We start from the raw sequence: 23,137 nt of genomic DNA on the forward strand, positions 1-23,137 counted from the left end.
TTGCTATGCTACTTTCCTCCCTGTTAATTTATAGCTGTCCTCAGGCAAAAGCATTTCTCCCATGTTTAGTTTGGCAATGCATACATTGCTAACAGCATAATTGAAAATATATCTCTTTGAAACTGATTGACAAATCATGAATTAAAACCTCAAACCTTAACTGTCATTAATCATTCAGTTTTTAAAGTAAATCTGTAGTCAGCTCTTAATTAATCACCAGTCGTTAGTTTTTAATTAAAAATTGCAGTCAGCTCTCAGATATGCTTTTATCCTTTGTGCATGTTGTTTTGGGCTGCCTGTTAACGTTAATCATGCCATTGATTTAACTTGATGCTTACTTCTACTGCATGTTCTTTAGATTTATGTAAATGGCAATCTAGCAGGAACTGGAAGGGAAGTCCAGTTACCAGAAAAGACCTTTTAAACCATTGCATTTAATTTGCTTTACCTTTTAAGTATGAGAGTGTAAGCACAGAGGGAACTCAGCTCTGCTATGCTTACCTGAGAAATGGTGCCTAGATGTGTTTGAAGACATGGAGTGTCCTATCTCTCCCTCAACTGAGTTACTTCTGTGTACTAGCCTGGTGTGGTAGAGATTAAAAGAAACAAAACAAAACAATCTGTAAGAAACAATACCCATACTCAGATACCAATCATCTGTCAGGAAGCAGATATATAATGACATGAAAAAAAAAAAAAAAAACCTGTAAAAGATAGTGTTTGATTTAAATGTCACATAAGATAGTATCTTCTCTGAAAATGGAGAAGGTGGGGAGAGGAATCCCTGAGTATTAGGATAGTCAAGGGAGGATCTTTATGCAGGAGATAGAACTGGAATTGGCCCTTGAAAGCTAAATATTTCTAGAGACAGACAGGGAATGGCATTCTGGGCCTAGAGAACAAAAGCTTAACTGGTGAGAAGAAACTGGCCAGGTTACAGAATGTTTAACAACATAAGTGTTTCAAATGCGTGAAAGGGTATGTATTTATTTTAACAGTTTTTATGACTTGAAGAATGCGTTTTTTTTTAATGTTTAAGTAAATTGTTTTAAAACGCTAAAACCAAGCATTTTATAAATATGGTTATATTCTTAAAGCTTGAATGGCAGGCAGCTGTCCATATAGTGCAGAGAGGTGAGGAGGCCAGGAGCAGCTTAGTTGCCTAAGGTCCTGGACAAGTGAACTGATAGTAGCCCTTGGCCTGCTAAATGTTTAGAGTTTAAAGTGCAGCTTTGCACTTTTTCAGACCTAAGTTAGATACATTTGTACAACAAATATTTATCAAGTGCCTATAATGTGCCAGACACTGTTTTGGGTACTTGATGATAAAGCAACCAAAAATATGTACATGCATCCCACAGCCTATTAAAGCTTGGTCTGAGCATGTAAGTTACTTGTTTTCCATAACTTCTTACCTATATTTGATTCCTCTAGATGGCCCGTAATGTAACTGGTTAAATTGTTTAGTGATCAGCCAGTATATCTATTTAGTCAGCTTGCGTACATCATTCTATACACAATCATGTTAGATAGATATATAGCTTATAATAGTAATAGGAGTACTTCAGATTACAACCATTTCATTATTAAGATAAAACAAATCTTTGTGTTTCATAATGGCTTGGAAATTGTGCTACAGTTCTTTATTGGATAGAAAAAGACATGAGGTGGGTGGATCAATGTACAGTGACAGAGAGGTCTTTCAAAGGCTTTTTTTTTTTTCTTGTTCTTTTGTTAACTTTTTATGTTAGTTTTTATGCTGGCTATTCTTTCTAGAGAAGGCCCTGCTGTGTTTCCTTTTTTTCTGTGTGTAGTCAAGGAAGGTTAGTGTAGAAATCAAGGAAGGGAAGGGAAGGGGAGTCTTTCCCCTTTATTTCTTTCTGTACTTTTGCTGTATGATATGGAAATGGGATGGTTGATGAAATACATGAAAGATATGTGATAAAGGAAATGAAAATGGCTGTACTACATTGTACTACTAATAGTAAAATAGGTAGCAGTAGAAAGAGTTGCAAGAAAAAGTAAATGTGTGTGTGTGGGGCGGGGGGACATGGCCACCAAAGGAAAAGTGTGGAGAAGAATGCTGATGATAATAAGCTCTAGTTAGAGAGTCCATTGCCTGATTAGAAAACGAAGATTGTTAAATCATGCCCCCCCCTCCCTGCCCAGTCTCATCTTAGGGAATCTTAGGGAAGAAAGAATAAGATAATCTTTTGACTATCACTCCCTAATCTTTTTGCTTTTTATCACAATTTCTGATTGAGCATAAAACATGTTTCAGGTTCCCATTTCCCCATCTGGCAGAAAATGTAAAACAGGCCCATGGGCTGGACGGCAAGACCATACTTATCCCCTTTGCTGCTAGACTCCACAGCTTACTTCTATATGTACTTAGATCATATCTGTAAATCTACTCTCTAGACTGAGCTGACTCCTACCTGTCTCTGACCTCCGATAAGCAGTAGCTTTGCTAGAATTTTCATCTAGCATTCTGAAAGCAGAATGTACCTGTAATGATAGTATAGTTCTGTGTTTGGGATTTTATTGCCACAGTTTAAAACTAAAACAACATTTATAGGTCAGCAAAGTAATAATTCTATATCTCTTCTGCCCTTGAATGTCCACCTATCTCAGAGACATATGGACTCCTCTTGTTAGAAAAAAAGCAATGAATAACTTTCTTTTTTGCTGTTTTTGCTAGAAGACATACACAGAAGTCAGAACAACCTCAACAAATCGGTGGAAAAATCACTTATTTTGCAAAAGTAGAACTGATCTCTTGTTTTTATAAATGGTGACAAAATAAGCACTTGTAATAGGATTTTAGCTTCAGGAGATATTTATTACCACAGGACACAAAGTAAAATAAAGAGACTGGAGTTATTTATTTTACAAAACAGAAGTGGCAGTGCAAGGGCTGGAGAGCACACTGTTCTTTCTGGGATAACAATCCCTTTCCCTACCAGTAACAGCTCATTTTGTCCTGTTTCAGTAAAGTAATTTTAGTACTTTGGAACTTTGAAATTTATTCAGAATAACAGTTTTATATTTCCAAGCACAGATTGTCATTGCCAGAAAAAATAAACTTAATTTTCCAGGTCATTTTGGGCCACTGTGGCTAGGGTCAGATTTTGTGTTCAGTTAAAGTAGAGAAAAAAGAGGAAATTGTCTTAGAAACATTAGCGCTAGCATCCTGGAAAAGTAGTGATGTGTGTATGTGTGTGTGGGTATATGTGTTGTCTTTTTAAGCAATTGTGCTTTTGAAACTAATGACAAAAGAAACATAGGTGTGTCATGTATAATTTGTGTATGAAAACATTTCATAAAATTGCTCAATAAAATTTCTTTATGGATTAATCTCTGGTATTTTAGTCCCAGATTTACATATGTATATATAGCCTTAAACCATTATCTTTATTGTCAACATTATTCTTTTTCAGTGATACATATACATGTATCTATTCTTTTTCAAATTCTTTTCCCATTTAGGTTGTTACATAATACTGAGCAGAGTTCCCTGTGTTATACAGTAAGTCCTTGTTGTTATCCATTTAAAATATATCAGTGTGTACATGTCAATCCCACACTCCCTAACTATCCCTTCCCCCTAACCTTCCCCACTGATAACCAAAAGTTCTTCTCTAAGTCTGTGAGTCTGTGTCTGTTTTGTAAATAAGTTCGTTTGTATCATTTCTTTTTAGATTCTGCATATAACCGATATAAGATATCTTGCTTTCTCTGCCTGACTTACTTTACTCAGTATGACAATCTCTAGGTCCATCCATGTTGCTGCAAAGGGAATTATTTCATTCTTTTTAATGGCTGAATAATATTTCATTGTATATATGTACCATATCTTCTTTATCCATTCCTCTGTCAATGGACATTTAGGTTGCTTCCATGTCTTGGCTATTGTAAACAGTGCTTCAATGAACACTGGGGTGCGTGTATCCTTTAGAACCATGTTTTTCTCCAGATATTTGCCCAGGAGTGGGATTGCAGGATCATATGGTAGCTCTATTTTTAGTTTTTTTTGTGTGTGTGTGGTACACGGGCCTCTTACTGTTGTGGTCTCTCCCGTTGTGGAGCACAGGCTCCGGATGCGCAGGCTCAGCGGCCATGGCTCATGGGCCTAGCTGCTCTGTGGCACGTGGGATCTTCCTGGACTGGGTCACGAACCTGTGTCCCCTGCATCGGCAGGCGGACTCTCAACCACTGCGCCACCAGGGAAGCCCTATTTTTAGTTTTTTAAGAAAACTCCATACTGTTCTCCATAGTGGTTGTACCAATTTACATTCCCACCAACAGTGTAAGAGGGTTCCCTTTTCTCCACACCCTCTCCAGCATTTGTTGTTTGTGAATTTTTTGAAGATAGCCATTTTGACTGATGTGAGGGGATATCTTGTAGTTTTGATTTGCATTCCTCTAATGATTAGTGATGTTGAACATCTTTTCATGTGCTTCTTGGCCATCTGTATGTCTTCTTCGGAGAAATGTCTATTTAGGTCTTCTGCCCATTTTTTGATTGGGTTGTTTGTTTTGATGATATTAAGTTGCATGAACTGTTTGTAAATTTTGAATACTAATCCCTTGTCAGTCACATCATTTGCAAATACTTTCTCCTGTTCTGTAGGTTTTCTTTTTGTTTTGTTTATGATTTCCTTTGCTGTACAAAAGCTTTTGAGTTTCATTAGGTCCCATTTGTTTATTTTTATTTTTATTTCCATTATTCTGGGAGATGGATTAAAAAAGATATTCCTGCGATTTATGTCAGCGAGTGTTCTGCCTATGTTCTCCTCTAAGAGTTTTATAATCTCCAGTCTCACATTTAGGTCTTTAAGCCATTTAGAGTTTATTTATGTGTATGGTGTTAAAGAATGTTCTAGTTTCATTTTTTTACATGTGGCTGTCCAGTTTTCCCAGCACCATTTATTGAAGAGACTGTCTTTCCTCCATTGTATAGTCTTGCCTCCTTTGTTGTAGATTAATTGACCATAGGTTCAGGGGTTTGTTTCTTAGTGTTCTGTCCTGTTCCACTGGTCTATATTTCTATTTTTGTGCCAGTACCATACTGTTTTGATGACTATAGCTTTGTAGTATAGTCTGAAGTTAGGGCGCCTGATTCCTCCAGCTCCATTTTTCTTTCTCAAGATTGCTTTGGCTATTTGGGGTCTTTCATTTCTCCATACAAATTTTAAGATTTTTTGTTCTAGTTCTGTGAAAAATGCCATTGGTAATTTGGTAGGGATTGCATTGAATCTGTAGATTGCCTTGGGTAGTATAGTCATTTTGACAGTATTGATTCTTCCAATCCAAGAACATGGTATATCTTTCCATCTGTTTGTGTCATCTTCGATTTCTTTCATCAGCATCTTATATTGTTATAGTTTTCTGAATACAGGTCTTTTGTCTCCCTTAGGTAGCTTTATTCCTTGGTATTTATTCTTTTTGATATGATGGTAAATGGGATTGTTTCTTGAGTTTCTCTTTCTGATCTTTCGTTGTTAGTGTATAGGAATGCAACATTTCTGTGTATTAATTTTGTAACCTGCAACTTTACCAGATTCATTGATGAGCTCTAGTAGTTTTCTGGTAGCATCTTTAGGATTTTCTATGTATAGTATCATGTCATCTGCAAATAGTGACAGTTTAACTTCTTTTCCAATTTGGATTCCTTTTATTTCTTTTTCTTCTCTGTTTGCCATGGCTAGGACTTCCAAAACTGTTGAGTAATAGTGACAAGAGTGGACATCCTTGTCTTGTTCCTGATCTTAGAGGAAATGTTTTCAGCTTTTCACCATTGACTATGATGTTAGCTGTAGGTTTGTCATATATGGCCTTTATTATGTTAAGGTATGTTCCCTTTATGCCCACTTTCTGGAGAGTTTTTATCATAAATGGGTGTTAAATTTTGTCAGGAGCCTTTTCTGCATCAATTGAGATGATCATATGGTTTTTATTCTTCAATTTGTTACAGTGGTGTATCACACTGATTGATTTGCAGATATTGAAAAATCCTTCCATCCCTGGGATAAATCCCACCTGATCATGGTGTATGATCTTTTTTTTGCAGTATGCGGGCCTCTCACTGGTGTGGCCTCCCCCGTTGCGGAGCACAGGCTCTGGACGCGCAGGCTCAGTGGCCATAGCTCATGGGCGCAGCTGCTCCGCGGCATGTGGGAACTTCCTGGACCGGGGCACAAACCCGTGTCCCCTGCATCGGCAGGCGGACTCTCAACAACTGCGCCACCAGGGAAGCCCATGTATGATCTTTTTAATGTATTGTTGGATTCAGATTGCTAGTATCTTGTTGAGGATTTTTGCATCTATGTTCATCAGTGATATTGGCCTGTAATTTCTTTTTTTGTGGTATCTTTGGTTTTGTAATCAGGGTGATGGTGGCCTCATAGAATGAGTATGGGAGTGTTCCTTCTTCTACAATTTTTTAGAACGGTTTCAGAAGGCTAGTTGTTAGCTCTTCTCTAAATATTTGATAGAATTCTCCTGTGAAGCCATCAGGTCCTGGACTTTTGTTTGTTGGGAGTTTTTTAATCACAGTTTCAATTTCATTACTTGTGATTGGTCTCTTCATATTTTCTATTTCTTCCTGGTTCAGTCTTGGGAGCTTGTACCTTTCTAAGAATTTGTCCATTTCTTCCAGGTTGTCCATTTTATTTGCATACAGTTGCTTGTAGTTTCTTATGATACTTTTTATTTCTGTGGTGTCGATTGTAACTTCTCCTTTTTCATTTCTAATTTTACTGATTTGAGCCCTCTCCCTTTTTTTTCTTGATGAGTCTTGCTAAAGGTTTATCATTTTGTTTATCTTTTCAAAGAACCAGCTTTTAGTCTCATTGATCTTTGTTGTTGTTTTCTTTGTCTCTATTTCATTTATTTCTGCTCTGATCTTTATGATTTCTTTCCTTCTACTAACTTTAGGTTTTGTTTCTTCTTCTTTCTCTCATTGCTTCAGGTGTAAGGTTAGGTCGTTTATTTGAGATTTTTCTTGTTTCCTGAGTTAAGATTTTATTGCTATAAACTTCCCTCTTAGAACTGCTTTTGCTGTATCCCATAGGTTTTGGATCATTGTGCTTTCATTTTCATTTGTCTCTAGGTATTTTTCTATTTCCTCTTTGATTTCTTCAGTGATCTATTGGTTGTTTAGTAGCATATTGTTTAGCCTCCACGTGTCTGTGTTTTTTACAGTGTTTTTTTCTTGTAGTTTATTCCTAATCTCATAGTGTTGTGGTTGGAAGAGGTGCTTGATATGATTTCAATTTTCTTAAATTTACCAAGGCCTGCTTTGTGGCCCAGCATGTGGTCCGTCTTGGAGAATGTTCTGTGTGCACTTGAGAAGAATGTGTATTCTGGCTGCTTTTGGATAGAATGCTCTATAAATATCAATTAAGGCCATCTGGTCTAATGTATCATTTAAGGCCTGTGTTTCCTTGTTGATTCTCTGGATGATCTATCCTTTGATGAAAAGTGGGGTGTTAAAGTCTCCTACAATATTTTATTATTTTTCAATCAAACTTTTTATTTTGAGATCATTGTAGACTCACAAGCAGTTGTGAGAAATGATACCAAGAGATCTCATGTACCCTTTCCCCAGCTTCCTCCAGTGGTAACACCTGGCAAAACTATACTACAGTATCACAACCAAGATATCGACATTTACACAGTTAAGGATTCTGTCACAGCAAAGATTCCTCATGTTACCCTTTTATAGCTGCATTCACCTCAGCCTCCCCTTTTACACACCTCCACTCTCCCTCTTCCAGTTCATGACCCCTGGGAACCATTGATATGATCTCCAATAATTTTGTCATTTCAAGAATGTTATAAAAATGGAATCATGCAATATGTAGTCTTTGAGATTACTTTTTTTCTCTCAGCTGTAATTCTCTGGAGTTCTGTACATGTTGTTGTTGTGTTTATCTGTAGTTTATTCCTTTTTATTACTGAGTAGCATTCCATGGTATGAATGTAGTACAATTTGTTTAACCCGTTGAAGAACATCTGAGTTTTTTCCAGTTTTTGGCTGTTATGCATAAAGCTGCTATAAATATTCGTGTATAGGTTTTTATGTGAACATATGTTTTATTTTCCTGTGATAAATGCCCAAGTACAGTTGCTAGGTTGTTTGGTAGTTCCATGTTTAGTTTTCTAAAACACTGCCAAACTTTTCCAGAGGGCTGTAACATTTTACATCCTCACCAGCAGTGTATGAGTGATCCAGTTTCTCTTCATCTTTAGCATTGGTGTTGTCATTCGTTAAAAAAAAAATTATTTTTATTGAGGCATAGTCAATGTACAAAATTATATAATTTCAGGTGTACAACAGATTCACAATTTTTAGAGGTTATACTCCATTTACAGTTACTGTGAAATATTGGCTTTATTCCCTGTGCTGTATAATATATCCTTGTGGCTTATTTATTTTATACATAGTAGTTTGTACCTCTTAATCCCCTACCGCTATCTTGCCTGTCTTCCATTCCCTCTACCCACTGGTAACCACTGGATTGTTCTCTTTATCTGTGATTATTTTTCCTTTTTGGTACATTCACTAGTTTGTTGTATTTTTTAGATTCCTCATGTAAGTGATATCATACAATATTTGTCTTTGTCTGACTTATTTCACTTAGCATAATACCTGCCAAGTCCATCCATGTCGTCGCAGATGGCGAAATTTCATTCTTTTTAAAGGCTGAGTAGTATTCCATTCACATCTTCTTTATCCATTCATCTGTTGATGGACACTTAAGTTGTTTCCATATCTTGTGACTATTGTAAGTAATGCTGCTATGAACATTGGGGTGCATGTATCTTTTTGAATTAGTGTTTTCATTTTTTTTGGATATGCACCCAGGAGTGGAATTGCTAGATCATATGGTAATTCTATTTTTAGTTTTTTTGAGAAACTTCCATACCGTTTGCCACAGTGGCTGCACCAACTTACATTCCCACCAACAGTGTATGAGGGTTTTTTCTTCTCTGCATCCTCACCCACATTGTTTGAGTTCTTTTTGATGGCAGCCATTCTGACAGGTGTGAGATGATATCTCCTTGTGGTTTTTCATTTGCATTTCTCTAATGGTTAACAATGTTGAGCATCTTTTTATGTGCCTGTTGTCCATGGGAAAAGGTTTATTCAAGTCTTATGTCCATTTTTAAATTGAGTTATTTGGGGTTTTTTTTGATATTGAGTTGTGTGAGCTGTTTATATTTTGATTATTAACCCCTTATCAATATTATCATTTGCAAATATTTTTCCCATTCAGTAGATTGCCTTTTTGTTTTGTCAAAGGTTTCCTTTGCTGTGCAAAAGGTTTGATTATGTCCCATTTGCTTAATTTTGCTTTTATTTCCTTTGCTTCAGGAGAAAGGTCAAAAAAATATTGTAATGTATGTCAAAGAGAGTTCCTCCTGTTTTCTTCTAGGAGTTTTATGATTTCCGGTCTTACATTTAGGTCTTTAATCCATTTTGAGTTTATTTTTGTATATGATGTTAGAAAATGTTCTAGTTTCATTCTTTTACGTGTAGCTGTCCAGTTTTCCCAGCACCACTTATTGAAGAGGCTATCTTTTCTCCATTATATATTGTTGTCTCCTTTGACGTAGATTAATTGACCATAGGTGTGTTAGTTTATTTCTGGCTCTCTGTTCTGCTCCAACGATCTGTGTGTCTGTTTTTTCTGTTTTTGTGCCAGCATCATACTGTTTTGATTACTGTAGCTTTGTATTATAGTCTGAAGTCAGGGAGCATGATACTTCCAGCTCTGTTCTTTCTCAACATTGTTCTGGCTATTGGGGGTCTTTTGTATTTCCATACAAATTTTAAAATTATTTGTTCTAGTTCTGTGAAAAATGCCATTGGTATTTTAATAGGGATTACATTGAATCTGCAGATTGCCTTTGGTAGTATGGTCATTTTAACAATATTAGTTCTTCCAGTCCGTGAACACAGTATATCTTTCCATCTGTTTGTGTCATTGTCAGTTTCTTTTATCAGTGTTTTATAGTTTTCCTTACCTCTTTGGGTAGGCTTATTCCTAGGTATTTTATTCTTTTTGATGTGACTGTTTCCTTAATTTCTCTTTCTGATAGGTTATTGTTAGTGTATAGAAATGCAACAGATTTCTGCGCATTCATTTTGTATCCTTAAATTTTACCAGATTCATTGATGAGCTCTAGTAATTTTTTGTGGCATCCTTAGGATTTTCTATGTATAGTATCGTGTCATCTGCAAGCCATGACAGTTTTACTTCTTCCATTCCAATTAGAATTCCTTTTATTTCTTTTTCTTATCTAATAGCCGTGGCTAAGACTTCCAATACTATGTTGAACAAAAATTGTGAGAGTGAGCATCTTTGTCTTGTTCCTGATCTTAAAGGAAATGCTTTCCTCTTTTCACCATTGAGTATGATGTTAGCTGTAGGTTTGTCGTATATGGCCTTTATTATGTTGAGGTATGTTCCTTCTATGCCCACTTTCTGGAGAGTTTTTACCACAAATCGGTGTTGGATTTTGTCAAAAGCTTTTTCTGCATCTATTAAGATGATCATATGGTTCTTATTCTTCAGTTTGTTAATGTGGTGTATTACATTGATTGATTTGCAGATATTGAAAAATCCTTGCAACCCTGGGATAAATCCCACTTGATCATGGTATATGATCCTTTTAATGTATTGTTTGATTCAGTTTGCTAATATTTGGTTGAGCATTTTTGCACCTATGTTCATTAATGTTATTAACCTGTAGTTTCTTTTTTTGTTTGTGATATTTGTCTTGGTTTAGTATCAGGGTTATGCTGGGCTCATAGAATGAATTTGGAAGCATTTGTTTCTCTGCAATTTTTTGGAATAGTTTGAGAAGGATAGGTGTTAACTCTTCTCTAAATGTTTGGTAGAATTCACCTGTGAAGCTATCTGGTCCTGGACTTTTGTTTTTTGAGAGTTTTAAAAAACTGATTCACTCTCATTACTGGTAGTTGGTCTGTTCATATTTTTAATTTTTTCCTGGTTCATTCTTTGGAGATTGTACATTTCTAGGAATTTGTCCCTTTCTTCTAGGTTGTCCACTGTATTGGCATACAGTTGTTCTTAGTAGTCTCTGATGATCCTTTGTATTTCTATGGTGTCTGTTGTAACTTCTCCTTTTTCATTTCTGATTTTATTGATTTGGGTCCTTTGTCTTTTTTTCTTGGTGAGTCTGGCTGAAGGTTTATCAATTTTGTTTATCTTGTCAAAGAACCAACTCTCAGTTTTATTGATCTTTTCTATTGTTTTTTAAAGTCTCTATCTAATTTGTTTCTGCTCTGATCTTTATGATTTCTTTCCTTCCACTAACTTCGGATTTTGTTTGTTTTGTCTTTTTCTAGTTCCCTTAGGTGTAATGTTAGATTGTTTATTTGAGGTTTTTCTTGTTTCCTCAGGTAAACTTGTATCGCTATAAACTTCCCTCTTAGAAATGCTTTTTTACTGCATCCTGTAGATTTTGGATTGTTGTGTTTTCATTTTCTTTTGTCTCCATGTATTTTTTAATTTCTTCTTTGATTTCTTCAGTGAACCATTGCTTGTTTAGTAGCATATTGTTTAGCCTCCACATGTTTGTGTTTTTTACAGTTTATTTTTCTTGTAGTTGATTTCTAGTCTCATAGCATTGTGGTTGGAAAAGATGCTTGATATGATTTCAGTTTTCTTAAATTTACCAAGGCTTGTTTTGTGGCCTTGTACATGAACTATCCTGGAGAATATTCCATGTGCATTTGAAAAGAATGTGTATTCTGCTGCTTTTTGATTGAATGTTCTATGTATATCTATTAAGTTCATCTGGTCTAGTGTGTCATTAAGGCCAGTGTTTCCTTATTAATTTTCTGTTTGGATGATCTGTCCATTGATGTAAATGGGGTGTTAAAGTCCCCTGCTATTATTGTATTACTGTCAACTTCTCCCTTATATCTGTTAGTATTTGCTTTATGTATTTAGATGCTCCTATGTTAAGTGCTTATATATTTGCGATTGTTACATCTTCTTGGATTAAGCCCTTGATCATTATGTAATGTCCTTCTTTGCCTCTTGTAACAATCTTTGTTTTAAAGTCTATTTGTCTGATGCAAGTATTTCTACCCTGGCTTTCTTTTGATTTCCATTTGCAATGAATACCTTTTTCCATCCCTTCATTTTCTGTCTATGTGTGTCTTGAGATCTGAAGTGAGTCTCTTGTAGGCAGCATATATACGGGTCTTGTTTTTGTTTCCATTCAGCCACTCCGTGTCTTTTGATTGGAGCATCTAGTCTATTACATTTAAAGTAATTATTGATATGTATGTTCTTATTGCCATTTTGTTAATTTTTTAAGGTCTTTTTTGTTCCTTTCTTCCTTTGTTCTTTCCTCTTGTGATTTGATGACTGTCTTTAGTGCTATGTTTGGATTCCTTTTTCTTTTTTTTCTGTGTATCTATTATAGATTTTTGGTTTGTGGTTACCATGAGATTTATATATAGCAATATATATATATATATATATATATATATATATATATATATTTGATTGTTTTAAGTTGTTGATCTCTTAATTTCAAATGTATTTTAACAACCTTACATTTGTACTCTCCTCCCCTCAAGATTATTCTTTTTGACATAGTATTTTACATCTGATTGTTTTGTTTATCCCTTAACTGCTTATTGTGGGTATAGATGATTTTATTATTTTTGTCTTTTAACCTTCCTACTAGCTTTGTGCCTGGTTGATTTCCTATATTTACTATGTGTTTGCCTGAGCTTTTTCCTATTGTAATTTTCATATTTCTAGTTGTGGCCTTTTTTTTTTTGCTTATGGAAATCCTGTTAACATTTCTTGTAAAGCTGGTTTGGTAGTGCTGAACTCTTTTAGCTTTTGCTTGTCTGTAAAGCTTTTGATCTCTCCATGAAACCTGAATGAGAGTCTTGCTAGGTAGAGTATTCTTCGTTGTAGGTTTTTCCCTTTTATAACTTTAAATATATTGTACCATTGTCATTAGTTTTTATTATAACCTTTCTGATAGGTGTGAAGTGATAGCTCATTAAAGTTTTAATTTGTATTTTCCAAATGGCTAATGATATTGAATATCTTTTCATGTGCTTATGTGGCATCTGTGTATCTTTTTTTAAAAATTTTTAATTAAAAATTAAAAAAAAATTTTTGGCTGCATTGGGGTTTTGTTGCTGCGTGTGGGCTTTTCTCTAGTTGCCATGCATGGGCTTCTCACTGCAGTGGCTTCTTTTGTTGTGGAGCCTGGGCTCTAGGCACAGGGGCTTCAGTAGTTGTGGCACATGAGCTCAGTATTTGTGGCTCGCGGGCTCTAGAGCTCAGGCTCAGTAGTTGTGGTGCATGGGCTTAGTTGCTCTGTGGCATGTGGGGTCTTCCCAGACCAGGGATTGAACCCATGTCCCCTGCATTGGCAGGTGGATTCTTAACCACTGTATCACCAGGGAAGTCCCGTCATCTGTGTATACTTTTAGGTGAGATGTCTCTTCATGTCTTTTGACCATTTTCTGATTGGATTTTTTTTAAACTGTTAAGTTTTAAGAATTCTTTATATAATCTAGATACTAGTCCTTTGTCAGATATGTGGCTTGCAAATATTTTTTCCCAGTCTGTAGCTTGTCATTTCATCCTCTTTACAGGGCAAAAGTTTTAAATTTTGGTGCAATTCAGGTTATCAATTTTTCCTTTTATGGTTCATGCTTTTGGTATCAAGTGTAAAAACTGTTTCCCTAGTTTAGATCCTGAGGATTTCCTCCTAAGCTTTTTGCTTCTGAAATCAAATTTTTATGTTTTACATTTTAGTCCATGACTCACTGTAAGTTAATTTTTGTATGGGGTGTGAGGTTTAGGTTGAGGTCCTTTTTTTTTTTTTTTTTTTTTTAAACCTATGGATATCTAATTGTTCCAGGACCATTTGCTGAGAAGGCTATTTTTCCTTTACTGAATTGCTTTTACACCTCTGCCAAAAATCAGTTTGGCATATTTATATAGATCTGTTTCTGGGTTCTCTATTCTATTCCATTGATCTATGCATCTATCCTTTGACAAATACCACACAGTGTTGATTAGTGTATAATAGTATGGCTTGAAATCAGGTAAAATGCTTATCCCATTTTATCCTTCTTTTTCAAGACGGTTTTAGCTTTTCTACTTCCTTTGCCTTTTCATATAAATTTGAGAAGAATACTGTCTGTGTCTAAAAAAACCCATATTGCTGGGAATATAGGTTTAGGGGATTTGAGTAGATGGTCTTTACCAAACTGGTTTTTAAATTGGTGGTGCAGCCAGTTGACTTATTGAAAGGAAGGGTCTTGATGGCCTTATGAAATTGTCAGGTGGTCTGTTGCTAATGACTCAGAAGGTCCACTGTCCTGTCTCAAAAGGTTTCTCCCAATCTGAATGAAATTCACTTGCTAGATACTCATTGTTTTGAGTAAAGGCATATTTTTTTTAATGTAAAACTTCTTAGAAAGGTTAACATTTTATACTGCTGTCATTTTTACAGCAGTGGAATAGTTGCTCTGTTTCTTTCCTCCTTACACAAGCACGAAAAGCATGGGATGGGTGGGGAAAGGAAGGAAGAACAATTTTTGGATCAGAGAATGCTTCGCTTGCGCAGCAGGAGGTTACTGAGCGCTTTTTCCACTTGAAGCACAGACAGGAGTTTTGAAAAGGATCTGAAGCCTAATTTAACCTTTTAAAAATTTTGCATCATTTTTATATTAAATAACTATAATTTTAAAAGTACAGATACTACATTTGAGAAGTTTATTTTACAATTTATTTTTAAATGGCTCTGCATTTGTTTAATATACTGCATTTGTTGATGCCTCCTCCAAAGTGCATCTTGTAAAAAGCAAAAGCATCCTGCTAATGATAGCTCTTTTCTCAAGAATGACAGCATGTTCTTATTTTACTTACACAACGAGATGATATAACACCAAGTTATAAGAATGAAGCACACATTATATTTCACAAAAAACATCTAAGTTTTATTTACCTCATCTGGGAAGATAATTTTAGTATTTCATATCTTCTCAAGTTTCACAGAAACATCCTAAGTAATTAGCCTATGTAGACACAAAGAATTTGAAAGCGTTATTATATTTTCCTGTTGCAGTTTTACTTACAGAAAACTGTTTACAATTTAATAGCATTGAAAACTTTTGTTCAATATATTTGTTTTACACAGTGATTCAGGTTGTACTAAGTGAAGTATAGAGTCTACTCTTATGGACCTATTACTTTATAATTTGTCTTGTTTCCTATATCATAATGAGTATCATGTTTTGGCTTCCTTTCCTGAACTTCTAGAAGACTTGTTCTACAAAATGTATATTTCACTTATTTTCAGCTTTCCCCACCATGATTGCTATGGTGTAATAACATTTTGATAGCTTTCACAATTGTGAAGTTTATACTGTTTGTATTTTGTACATCAGACTGCACATAAGCTCCATCCAGCAAGAGTTTTATTTAGAATAAGGATATGGCACTTTCCCAGGAGCAGGGAAAGAACTGTGATTAATAGGTTAAGGATGAAATTTCTTTAGAGTAAGAATATAATTTTCAAATTGATGAGAAGGAACCAAAACTCATGATGGGCAAAGGGATTGTAAGAAAATACCCATATTCTCTGCATTAGTTCAGGGCTCTTGACCTGGATGAATTATATTCCTGGGGACTGATAGTACCTTTCAGTGGGATTGCAAAGCCACTCTTGATGATCTTTGAGAATGTGTAGAGAGTAGGAGGATAGTGTACAAATACCATTCCATGTATAGAATGACCATAAATTACAACCAGTGAGCTCCCAGACAGGATTCTAGAATATAATATTAAGGGGTGATTTGTGGGCTTCCCTGGTGGTTCAGTGGTTGAGAATCCACCTGCCAATGCAGGGGACACAGGTTTGAGCCCTGATCCAGGAAGATCCCACGTGCCATGGAGCAACTAAGCCCGTGTACCACAACTACTGAGCCTGTGCTCTGGAGCCTGCGAGCCACAACTATTGAGCCTGTGTGCTGCAACTACTGAAGCCTGCATGCCTAGAACCCATGCTCCACAACAAGAGAAGCCACCGCAATGAGAAGCCCACGCACCGCAACAAAGAGTAGCCCCCACTCGCCACAGTTAGAGAAAGCCCGTGTGCAGCAATGAAGACCCAACACAGCCAAAGATAAATAAATAAAATAAATATATTTATAAAAAGAAAAAAGGTGATTTGTGAGGAGATATTAGAGAAAATAATAACCCTTGAGCCAATTTTATGTTCTTGAAGAGAACCAGCACGTAGGCCTTGCCATTCCATTTTGTGTAAAGTCACTAGATCCAGGAACTGTAGTTGACATAGAATATATGGACTTTATGAAGGCATTTGACAAAGTTTGTCTTAATATTCCTAAAGACAATATGAATAAATACAAACTGGTTACACAAATAATTGTGTAGTTTAATAACCAGCTGAAGCGCTGTGTCTGTAATGTGCAGAGTAGTGGATTAGTATCAACCAAGCAGATATGACATGCCATAGCCTCAATTTTCATATTCAACATTTTTTATTAATAAATTAGATGGATAAAATAACTTGCAAGGATCAATTTTGCAGAAGATACAAAGCTTAGAATTTTCTGGGTACTGAAGTCACTGAAGTCTGAGTTTAAAACATAATATGTATGTGTATATATACATAAAAAATATATTTTATTTATTTATATTTGCAGTTATATTTCTTGTTGTGCACTTGCATCTGAAAAGCCAAATGCTCACATAATAGAATGAGAGTTATTGGTTGTAAGGAATAGGTAGCTTTAGGGGAAAAAGAGAGAATAGTGGAGGAAGATTGGACATGGATCCCGAAGGGCAGGTAGGGCAACTAGGTCTCATCAGGGACTGAAGTAAGGAATTGGAAGTTCACTGGGTATGAGACACTGACTGGTTCCATATTTTCCTCTCTTACCCTGGATCCACAATGTCTTTTTCTTATCTTCTCTCTATGTGTCTGCTCATTCTTCTCTCTCATCCCAATAATGTGGTTTACTCTGTACATTGCACATGACCCTTCTTTATTATGGCCACCCTAAAGGTGTCCAAATTGCCTGGTCTTCAACACTTACACACCTAGCTGGCTCATCCCAGCTCAGGGCTTGGTTCTTCTAGGTCTTATGTCTAACCCTCATCCACCACTCAGCCATGGTAGGATGGATGGGTGGAGGGGGTTTTAGTCATATAACCACACAGAGCAGCCAGGAATGTGGAAGGTGGATTCTCTACAAAAGGGGAAATAAGTGGGAAGGAATGGATTGGTATATTCAGTATAATGAGACATGGTTTTACAGTGCAGTGTGTTTTTAAATAGGGGCTTTATTTAACATAAAAGCCAGTTAATGTATATAATAGCAACATATAATTGCCCAAAATACAAAAGACCATTGTGATCTAAGGTTGCGTAAGATGATGTTACTAATGGTATTATTAATGAGGTATTATAATGAGGGAAGTTTGAGTCCTCTCTTATTCTGCTTTAGTGAGACCAGCTGAAGTATTCAATTCTGGGCACCATACCTTGAAACAGATAGAGAACACTGGAACAAGTTCAGAGAAAATTATCTAGAATGAGGAAGAAATTCAAAACCATGTTATATGGGAAACAGCTGAAGGAATTGGAAGTGTTGACCTGGAGAATTAGAAGATACAGAGTGTTCCTAATAGCTGTCTTTAAATATTAGAATAAGGCCTGGATTATTCCTCATGGTTGCCAGGTGGTCTAGGACCTGTGGATGCTACAGGGAGGAAGATTTGGGGTCAGCAAGAGAAAGAATTTCCTCATAGACAAAACCATCAGAGGATGGAACAGGCTGCTTTACAAAGTAGTTTCTCATCACTTGGGATGCTGAAATAGAGTCCAGATAACAACTTATCTAGCTTGGAATAGTCTCAATGAACCCATCCAGAGCTTGAACCAGGTTATATTTATGATTTCTTTCAAACTTGTTTTATAACTCTGTAAATTTGGTGTCAGTGGCAGTTAGGTGATTGATGTAGTCATTCATCGGTATCCCATAGTATTATATCATGTTTTTTAATTTGAATTTTTTATTATTTAAGTTTAAATGAGAAAAACGTTAATGTATAAAAATTTTTTTATTGAATTTTATTTTATTTTTTTATAGAGCAGGTTCTTATTAGTTATCCATTTTATACATATGTCAGTCCCAATCTCCCAATTCATCACACCACCCCCCTACCACTTTCCCCCCTTGGTGTCCATACGTTTGTTGTCTACATCTGTGTCTCTATTTCTGCCCTGCAAACTGGTTCATCGTTCATCTGTACCATTTTTCTAGGTTCCACATATATGCGTTAATATACGATATTTGTTCTTCTCTTGCTGACTTACTCTGTATGACAGTTTCCAGATCCATCCATGTCCCTAAAAATGACCCAATTTCGTTCCTTTTTATGGCTGAGTAATATTCCATTATATATATGTACCACATCTTCTTTATCCATTTGTCTGTGGATGGGCATTTAGGTTGCTCCCATGACCTGGATATTGTAAATAGTGCTGCAGTGAACAATGGGGTGCATGTATCTTTTTGAATTATGGTTTTCTCTGGGTATATGCCCAGTAGTGGAATTGCTGGGTCATATGATAATTCTATTTTTAGTTTTTAAGGGAACCTCCATACTGTTCTCCATAGTGGCTATATCAATTTATATTCCCAGCAACAGTGCAAGAGGATTCCCTTTTCTCCACACTCTCTCCAGCATTTGTTGTCTGTAGATTTTCTGATCATGCCCATTCTAACTGGTGTCAGGTGATACCTCATTGTAGTTTTGATTTGCATTTCTCTAATAATTAGTGATGTTGAGCAGCTTTTCATGTGGCTCTTGGCCGTCTGTATGTCTTCTTTGGAGAAATGTCTCTTTAGGTCTTCTGTCCATTTTTGGATTGGGTTGTTTGTTTTTTTAATATTGAGCTGCATGGGCGGTTTATATATTTTGGAGATTAATCCTTTGTCCGTTGATTCATTTGAAAATATTTTCTCCCATTCTGAGGGTTATCTTTTCGTCTTGTTTGTAGTTTCCTTTGCTTTGCAAAAGGTTTTAAGTTTCATTAGGTCCCATTTGTTTATTTTTGTTTTTATTTCCATTACTCTAGGAGGTGGATCAAAAAAGTTGTTGCTGTGATTTATGTCAGAGTGTTCTTCCTATGTTTTCCTCTATGAGTTTTATAGTGTCCCATCTTACATTTAGGTCTCTAATCCATTTTGAGTTTATTTTTGTGTATGGTGTTAGGGAGTGTTCTAATTTCATTCCTTTACATGTAGCTATCCAGTTTTCCTAGCACCACTTACTGAAGAGACTGTCTTTTCTCCACTGTATATCTTTTCCTCCTTTGTCATAGATTAGGTGACCATAGGTGCGTGGGTTTATCTCTGGGCTTTCTATCCTGTTCCATTGACCTATATTTCCGTTTTTGTGCCAGTACCATACTGTCTTGATTACTGTAGCTTTGTAGTATAGTCTGAAGTCCAGGAGCATGATTCCTCCTGCTCTGTTTTTTCCCATCTATTTGGGGTCTTCTGTGTCTACATACAAATTTTAAGATTTTTTTGTTCTAGCTCTGTAAAAAAACTGCCATTGGTAATTTGATAGGGATTGCATTGAATCTGTAGATTGCTTTGGGTAGTATAGTCATTTTGACAATATTGATCCTTCCAATCCAAGAACATGGTATATATCTCCATTTATTTGTATCGTCTTTAATTTCTTTCATCAGTGTATTATAGTTTTCTGCATACAAGACTTTTGTCTCTCTAGGTAGGTTTATTCCTAGGTATTTTATTCTTTTTGTTGCAGTGGTAAATGGGAGTGTTTCCTTAATTTCTCTTTCACATTTTTCATCATTAGCGTATAGGAATGCAAGAGATTTCTGTGCATTAATTTTGTATCCTGCTATTTACCAGATTCATTGCTTAGCTCTAGTAGTTTTCTGGTGGCATCATTAGGATTCTCTATGTATAGTATCATGTCATCTGCAAACAGTGACAGTTTTACTTCTTCTTTTCCAATTTGTATTCCTTTTATTTCTTTTTCTTCTCTGATTGCTGTGGCTAGGACTTCCAAAACTATGTTGAATAATAGTGGCAAGAGTGGACATCCTTGTCTTCTTCCTGATCTTAGAGGAAATGCTTTCAGTTTTTCCACCATTGAGAATGATGTTTGCTGTGGGTTTGTAATATATGGCCTTTAATATGTTGAGGTAGGTTCCCTCTATGCCTGCTTTCTGGAGAGTGTTTATCATAAATGGGTGTTGAATTTTGTGAAAAGCTTTTTCTGCATCTATTGAGATGATCATATGGTTTTTCTTCTTCAATTTGTTAATTTGGTATATCACATTGATTGATTTGCATATATTGAAGAAGCCTTGCATCCCTGGGATAAATCCCACTTGATCATGGTGTATCATCCTTTTAATGTGTTGTTGGATTCTGTTTGCTAGTATTCTGTTGAGGATTTTTGCATCTATATTCATCAGTGATATTGTTCTGTAATTTTCTTTTTTTGTAGTATCTTTTTCTGGTTTTGGTATCAGGGCGATGGTGGCCTCTTGAATGAGCTTGGGAGTGTTCCTTCCTCTGTAATTTTTAGGAAGAGTTTGAGAAGAATGGGTCTTAGCTTTTATCTAAATGTTTGATAGAATTCACCTGTGAAGCCATCAATCCTGGACTTTTGTTTGTTGGAAGATTTTTTTTTCTTTTTTTTTGTTGGTAGATTTTTAATCACAGTTTCAATTTCATTACTTGTGATTGATGTGTTCATATTTTATATTTCTTCCTGGTTCTGTCTTGGAAGGTTATACCTTCCTAAGAATTTGTCCATTTCTTCCAGGTTATACATTTTACTGGCATAGACTTGCTTGTAGTTGTCTCTTATGATGCTTTGTATTTCTGCGGTGTCCGTTGTAACTTCTCCTTTTTCTTTTCTAGGTTTATTGATTTGAGTCTTCTCCCTCTTTTTCTTGATGAGTCTGGCTAAAGGTTTATCAATTTTGTTTATCTTCTCAAAGAACCAGCTTTTAGTTTTATTGATCTTTGCTATTGTTTTCTTTGTTTCTATTTCATTTATTTCTGCTCTGATCTTTATGATTTCTTTCCTTCTACTAACTTTGGGTTTTGTTTGTTCTTCTTTCTCTAGTTCCTTTAGGTGTAAGGTTAGATTGTTTATTTGAGATTTTTCTTGTTCCTTGAGGTAGGCTTTTATTGCTATCAACTTCCCTCTTAGAGCTTCTTTTGCTGCATCCCATAGGTTTTGGATCATCATGTTTTCATTGTCATTTGTCTGTAGGTATTTTTTGATTTCCTCTTTGATTTTTTCAGTGATCTCTTGGTTATTTCGTACCATATTGTTTAGTCTTCATGTGTCTGTGTTTTTTATGTTTTTTTCCCTGTAATTGATTTCTAATCTCATAGCGCTGTTGTCACAAAAGATGCTTGATATGATTTCAGTTTTCTTAAATTTACTGAGGCTTGATTTGTGACCAAGATGTGATCTATCCTGGAGAATGTTCTGTGTGCACTTCAGAAGAAAGTGTAATCTGCTGATTTTGGATGGAATGTCCTATAAATATCAATTAAATCTATCTGGTCTGTTGTGTATTTAAAGCTTATGTTTCCTTCTTAATTTTCTGTTTGGACGATCTGTCCATTGGTGTAAGTGAGGTGTTAAAGTCCCCCACTATTATTGTGGAACTGTCGATTTCCTCTTTTTTAGCTGTTAGCAGTTGCCTTATGTATTGAGGTGCTCCTATGTTGGGTGCATATATATTTATAATTGTTATATCTTCTTCTTGGATTGATCCCTTGATTATTATGTAGTGTCCTTCCTTGTCTCTTATAACATTCTTTATTTTAAAGTCTATTTTACCTGTTGAGTATTGCTACTCTAGCTTTCTTTTGATTTCCATTTGCATGAAATGTCTTTTTCCATCCCCTCACTTTCAGTCTGTATGTGTCCCTAGGTCTGAAGTGGGTCTCTTGTAGACAACATTTATATGGATCTTGTTTTTGTATCCATTCAGCAAGCCTGTGTCTTTTTTTTTTTTTTTTTTTTTTTTTGTGGTACGTGGGCCTCTCACTTTTGTGGTCTCTCCCATTGCGGAGCACAGGCTCCGGATACCCAGGCTCAGCGGCCATGGCTCACGAGCCTAGCTGCTCTGCGGCATGTGGGATCCTCCCGGACCGGGGCACGAAGCCATGTTCCCTGCCTTGGCAGGCAGACTCTCAACCACTGCACCACCAGGGAAGCCCAGGCCTGTGTCTTTTTATTGGAGCATGTAATCCATTTACATTTAAGGTAATTATCGGTATGTATGTTCCTATTACCATTTTCTTAATTGGTTTGGGTTTGTTTTTGTAGGTCCTTTTCTTCTCTTGTGTTTCCCGGTTAGAGAAGTTCTCTTAACATTTGTTGTAGAGCTGGTTTGTTGGTGCTGAATTCTCTTAGCTTTTAGTTGTCTGTAAAGCTTTTATTTTCTCTGTAGAATCTGAATGAGATCCTTGCTGGGTAGTGTAATCTTGGTTGTAGGTTCTTCCCTTTCATCACTTTAAATATATCATGCCACTCCCTTCTGGCTTGTAGAGTTTCTGCTGAGAAATCAGCTGTTAACCTTATGGGAGTTCCCTTGTATGTTATTTGTCATTTTTCCTTTGTTGCTTTCAATAATTTTTCTTTGTGTTTAATTTTTGCCAGTTTGATCACTATGTGTCTCGGCATGTTTCTCCTTGGGTTTATCCTGCCTGGGACTCTCTGCGCTTACTGGACTTCGGTGGCTATTTCCTTTCCCATGTTAGGGAAGTTTTAGACTATAATCTCATAAAATATTCTCTCGGGTCCTTTCTCCCTCTCTTCTCCTTCTGGGACCCCTATAATGTGAATGTTGTTACGTTTACTGTTGTCACAGAGGTCTGTTAGGCTGTCTTTATTTCTTTTCATTCTTTTTTCTTTATCCTGTTCCGTGGCAGTGAATTCCACCATTCTGTCTTCCAGGTCACTTATCTGTGCTTATGCCTCAGTTATTCTGCTATTGATTCCTTCTCATG

The 23,137-nt window shown here is 36.0% G+C and overlaps 1 protein-coding gene across 1 annotated transcript in view; it reads left to right on the top strand.

Moving 5' to 3' along the window:
* Positions 1 to 23,137, top strand: part of LEKR1 (leucine, glutamate and lysine rich 1) — a 291,545-nt gene that overhangs the window by 11,040 nt on the left and 257,368 nt on the right. The gene's annotated exons all lie outside the window — the stretch shown is intronic.

This window comes from Mesoplodon densirostris, chromosome 5 (assembly GCF_025265405.1).
Source record: "Mesoplodon densirostris isolate mMesDen1 chromosome 5, mMesDen1 primary haplotype, whole genome shotgun sequence".
NCBI classification, from domain to species: domain Eukaryota; kingdom Metazoa; phylum Chordata; class Mammalia; order Artiodactyla; family Ziphiidae; genus Mesoplodon; species Mesoplodon densirostris.